Source organism: Bombina bombina, chromosome 1, assembly GCF_027579735.1.
Source record: "Bombina bombina isolate aBomBom1 chromosome 1, aBomBom1.pri, whole genome shotgun sequence".
NCBI classification, from domain to species: Eukaryota; Metazoa; Chordata; class Amphibia; order Anura; family Bombinatoridae; genus Bombina; species Bombina bombina.
Genome location: NC_069499.1, coordinates 1,498,921,821 through 1,498,928,144, shown reverse-complemented (window position 1 = coordinate 1,498,928,144; position 6,324 = coordinate 1,498,921,821).

Here is a 6,324-nt window from a genome sequence, read left to right as displayed (position 1 = left end):
GGAAAAAACATCAGTGTAAGTAGGTACCCCTAGAGATTTGTCCATTTTACACAATTTTTCTGGGGGAATTGTAATAGGGTCACAATCATCCAGAGTCGTCAAAACCTCCCTGAGCAACAGGCGGAGGTGTTCCAGTTGAAATTTAAAGGACGTGACGTCCGAATCTATCTGAGGTAAAACATTTTCTATTCTAAAAGTTCTCCCTCAGACATAAAATCCCTGACCCCCAAATCAGACCACTGTGAGGGTGCATCGGAAATAGCCACTAAGGCCTCAGAGGGTTCGGTATTTACACTAATACCTGGCCTACTGCGTTTACCCTGCAAGAATGGCAGTTTAGATAATACCTCTGAAGGGTAGTAGACATAACTGCAGCCATATCTTGCAAAGTAAAATAATTAGAAGCACTAGAAGTACTTGGCGTCGATTGTGTGGGCGTTAAAGGTTGAGACACTTGGGGAGAATTAGATGGCATATCCTGATTCTCTTCAGACTGAGAATCATCCTGAGACACACTTTCATTACCTAAAATATGTTCTGTACAGTGTAAGGCCCTTTCAGAACAAGAAGGACACAATGTAAGAGGTGGTTCCACAATGGATTCTGAAAATATAGAGCATCGACTTTCCTCAATGTCAGACATGTTGAACAGGCTATGCAATCACCACAAAGTCTTTAAACACTTTATTTATTGATATAAAACAATTTGCCAAAAACGGTACTGCGCCTTTAAGAAAATAAAAAGCGCACCATTTCTGCAAAACTGCTTAAAAATGAACACAGATGCACAATTTTTAGTGAATTCTGCCCTATAGTGCAGTCGGATGTTGCACCCCAAGGAAGGACAATTAACCCTTCAAGTCATTGAAGAAAATTAACAACGTTTTTAATAAAAATCCCTTATGAACGTTTATAATCCCTAGCACCGCGCCACAGATCTGCTGTGGTGCCTATCTGCCCCCCAGGGATCTTAGGAAAAACTCTAAACCACTCCAGTACACCAGTGAAGAGTTTGGGCCCAACCGGAGCTGAAAATTGCTGCCTGTTTGTGAGGAAACTGCGCAACTGAGGCTCGAAAATAGGCCCCGCCCATCCACTACGATGTATGCTGAGCCCAGCAATCGCATGTAAAGCGGTCTCAAAATAGCCATGTGGGGTAGAAAAACTTAACGAAGTGAAGTACTAGCCATGTGGACCCTCGAAGGAATAAAAACACCAGCCAAACCCTTTTTTTTAGCTTGATAATAAAATCGTTAGGCTGCCCTAGTGTCTCACCATGTCATAATGCATTATAATACACAGGATCACAGTAATAACCTCTTTTTCTTTTAACAGAATTACTGCTTACCCCTTCCCTCTATGGGAACTATGTCAACCAGTTCTGATACATCACAGTCTCCTCAGAAATAAATGACTGAACATACCTCAATGCTGCTTGTAGCATGAAAAACGTTCCTCACACTGAAGATTTCTCTAGCATTCCTCAGCACACTGTGGGAACCAACATGGATCTTAGTTACAACTGCTAAGATCATCAATCTCAAGGCAGAAATCTTCATCCATTTGCTGCCTGAGAGAAATAGTACTCACCGGTACCATTTAAAAATAACAAACTCTTGATTGAAGAAATTAAAACTATCATTTTATCACCACTATCACTTTACCCTTCCTATTACTAGCATAGGCAAAGAGAATGACTGGGGGGGAGGAGTTAAGGGAGGAGCTATATAGCAGCTCTGCTGTTGTGCTCTTTGCCACTTCCTGTTAGCAGGAGGATTATATCCCACAAGTAAAGGATGAAACCCGTGGACTCGGTATATCTTGTAAAATAAATTGATTTAGTTGTTTTTTGGGATGTTGGGGTGGAGAGCAAAATTGCATGGGGGGGGGGGGGCAAGAAAATGTTTGCCCAGGGTACAGTCAATATTAAAGACGGCACTGGTTACACTACACACACTGCAGCACTGATACACAGTTACACTACACACATGAGCACATTAGTACACATGGTTACACTACACACACTGCAGCACTGATACACAGTTACACTACACACATGAGCACAGTAGTACACGTAGTTACACTACACACACTGCAGCACTGATACACAGTTACACTACACACATGAACACAGTAGTACACGTGGTTACACTACACACACTACAGCACTGATACACAGTTACACAACACACATGAACACAGTAGTAAATGTGGTTACACTACACACACTGCAGCACTGATACACAGTTACACTACACACATGAGCACAGTACACGTGGTTACACTACACACACTGCAGCACTGATACACAGTTACACTACACACATGAGCACAGTAGTACACGTGGTTACACTACACACACTGCAGCACTGATACACAGTTACACTACACATATGAGCACAGTAGTACACGTGGTTACACTACACACACTGGAGCACTGATACAGTTACTCTACACACATGAACACAGTAGTACACGTGGTTACACTACAAACACTGCAGCACTGATACACAGTTACACTACACACATGAGCACAGTAGTTCACGTGGTTACACTACACACACTGCAGCACTGATACACAGTTACACTACACACATGAATACAGTAGTACACGTGGTTACACTACACACACTCAGCACTGATACACTGTTACACGACACACATGAGCACAGTAGTACACATGGTTACACTACACACACTGCAGCACTGATACACTGTTACACTACACACATGAGCACAGTAGTACACATGGTCACACTACACACACTACAGCACTGATACACTGTTACACTACACATTGAGCACAGTAGTACATGTGGTTACACTACACACACTGCAGCACTGATACACAGTTACTCTACACACATGAACACAGTAGTACATGTGGTTACACTACAAACACTGCAGCACTGATACACAGTTACACTACACACATGAGCACAGTAGTACACGTGGTTACACTACACACACTGCAGCACTGATACACAGTTACACTACACACATGAGCACAGTAGTACACGTGGTTACACTACACACACTGCAGCACTGATACACAGTTACACTACACACATGAGCACAGTAGTACACGTGGTTACACTACACACACTGCAGCACTGATACACAGGTACTCTACACATATGAGCACAGTAGTACACGTGGTTACACTACACACACTGCAGCACTGATACACAGTTACTCTACACACATGAACACAGTAGTACACGTGGTTACACTACAAACACTGCAGCACTGATACACAGTTACACTACACACATGAGCACAGTAGTACACGTGGTTATACTACACACACTGCAGCACTGATACACAGTTACACTACACACATGAGCACAGTAGTACATGTGGTTACACTACACACACTGCAGCACTGATACACAGTAACACTACACACATGAGCAGAGTAGTACATGTGGTTACACTACACACACAGCAGCACAAATACACATACACCTAGTTGCGTTATTTCACTGTCCATAGTGCTGCCATTGCGATATGGTGGCGTTAAGCTCCATACCGCACAAAAGCCAAGGGCTGCTTTGACGTGCTTGTGCACACTTTTCCCCATAGACATCAATGGGGAGGTGTTAGAAAAAAAAACTAACACCTAAAGTGCGGAATGGCGATCGCCGTAACGCAACCCCATTGATGTCTATGGGGAAAAGAAACTTACATTTAAACCTAACATAAACCCCAAGTCTAAACACTTTTAATCTGCCGCCCCTGACATCACCGACACTAATAAAAGTTATTAACCACTATTCCGCCACTCCCGACATCGCTGACACTATAATAAAGTTATTAACCCCTAATCTGCCGCTCCCCACATCGCCACCACTAATAAAAGCTATTAACCCCTATTCCGCCGCTCCTTGACATCGCCGCCACTAAATAAAGTTATTAACCCCTAAACCTCCGGCCTCCCACATCTCCGACACTAAATAAACCTATAAACCCCTAAACCGCCGCCCCCCCCACATTGCAAAACACTAAATTAAACTATTAACCCCTAAACATAACACCCCCTAACTTTAAATTAAAATTACAATATAAAACTCTATTTAAATAAATAAAAACTTACCTGTGAAATAAAAATAAACCTAACATTAAACTATAAATTAACCTAACATAACTAATCTAATAAAATAAAAAAACCTACCAATTAAAATATCTAAATTACAATTTTAAAAAAATCAACACTACGAAAAAAAATTAAAAATCTAAATTACAGCTAAAAAAAAACAAATCCTACGAAAAATTTAAAAAGTCTAAGTTTACCAAAAATAATAAACACTAAAATCACAAAAAAATAAAAAACACTAAGATTGCAAAAAAAAATAAACGAAATTAACAAAAATAAAAACAATTACAAACCTAATCTAATAGCCCTATAAAAATAAAAAATCCCCCCAAAATAAAAACACCCCCTAGCCTACAATATACTACCAATAGTCCTTAAAGGGACCTTTTGTAGGGTGTTGCCCTAAAGAAATCACCTCTTTTACCAGTAAAAAAAGTCCCCCCAACAGTAAAACCCACCACCCAACCAACCCCCCAAAATAAAAATAAAAACACGTGGTTACACTACACACACCACAGCACTGATACACAGTTACTCTACACACATGAACACAGTAGTACACGTGGTCACACTACACACACTGCAGCACTGATACACAGTTACTCTACACACATGAACACAGTAGTACATGTGGTTACACTACAAACACTGCAGCACTGATACACAGTTACACTGCACACATGAGCACAGTACACGTGGTTACACTACACACACTGCAGCACTGATACACAGTTACACTACACACATGAGCACAGTAGTACACGTGGTTACACTACACACACTGCAGCACTGATACACAGTTACTCTATACATATGAGCACAGTAGTACACGTGGTTACACTACAGCACCGATACACAGTTACTCTACACACATGAACACAGTAGTACACATGGTTACACTACACACACTGCAGCATTAATACACACAGTTACTCTACACACATGAGCACAGTAGTACACGTGGTTACACTACACACACTGCAGCACTGATAGACATAGTTACTTTACACACATCAGCGTAGTAGTACACGTGATTACACTACACACACAGCAGCACTAATACTCATAGTTACTTTTCACTCACAAGAACAGTAGTATATGTGGTTACCCTACACACACTGCAGCATTGATACACACAGTTACTCTACACACATCAGTGTAGTAGTACACATTATTACCATACACACACTACAGCACTGATACACACAGTTACACTACACACATGAGCACAGTATTATACGTGGTTACACTACACACACTCAGCATTGATACAGTTACTCTACACACATGAGCACAGTATTATATGTGGTTAAATTACACACACTGCAACATGCAGCATTGATACAGTTACTCTACACACATGAGCACAGTATTATACGTGGTTACACTACACACACTGCAGCATTGATACAGTTACTCTACACACATGAGCACAGTATTATTCGTGGTTACACTACACACACTGCAGCATTGATACAGTTACTCTACACACATGAGCACAGTACTATATGTGGTTACACTACACACACTGCAGCACTGATACACACAGTTACACTATACACATGAGCACAGTATTATATGTGGTTACCCTACACACACTGCAGCATTGATACACACAGTTACTCTACACACATCAGTGTAGTAGTACACATTGTTACCATATACACACTACAGCACTAATACACACCGTTACACTACACACATGAGCACAGTATTATACGTGGTTACACTACACACACTGTAGCATTGATACAGTTACTCTACACACATGAGCACAGTATTATACGTAGTTACACTACACACACTGCAGCATTGATACAGTTACTCTACACACATGAGAACAGTATTATACGTGGTTACACTGCAGCATTGATACAGTTACTCTACACTCATGAGCACAGTATTATACGTGGTTACACTACACACACTCCAGCACTGATACACAGTTACTCTACACACATGAGCACAGTAGAGTATGTGGTTACACTACACATTTTGCAGCACTGTTACACACAGTTACTCTACACACTTGAGCGTAGTAGTACACATGGTTACACTACACACACTGAAACAATGATATAAGTATTTACTCTACACACATGAGCGTAGTAGTGGTTACCCTACACACTGCAGCACTGATGCACATAGGTACTATACACACATGAGCATACTAGTAATACATGTGATTACTGTACACACACAGCAGCAGCACTGATACTCAGTTACTA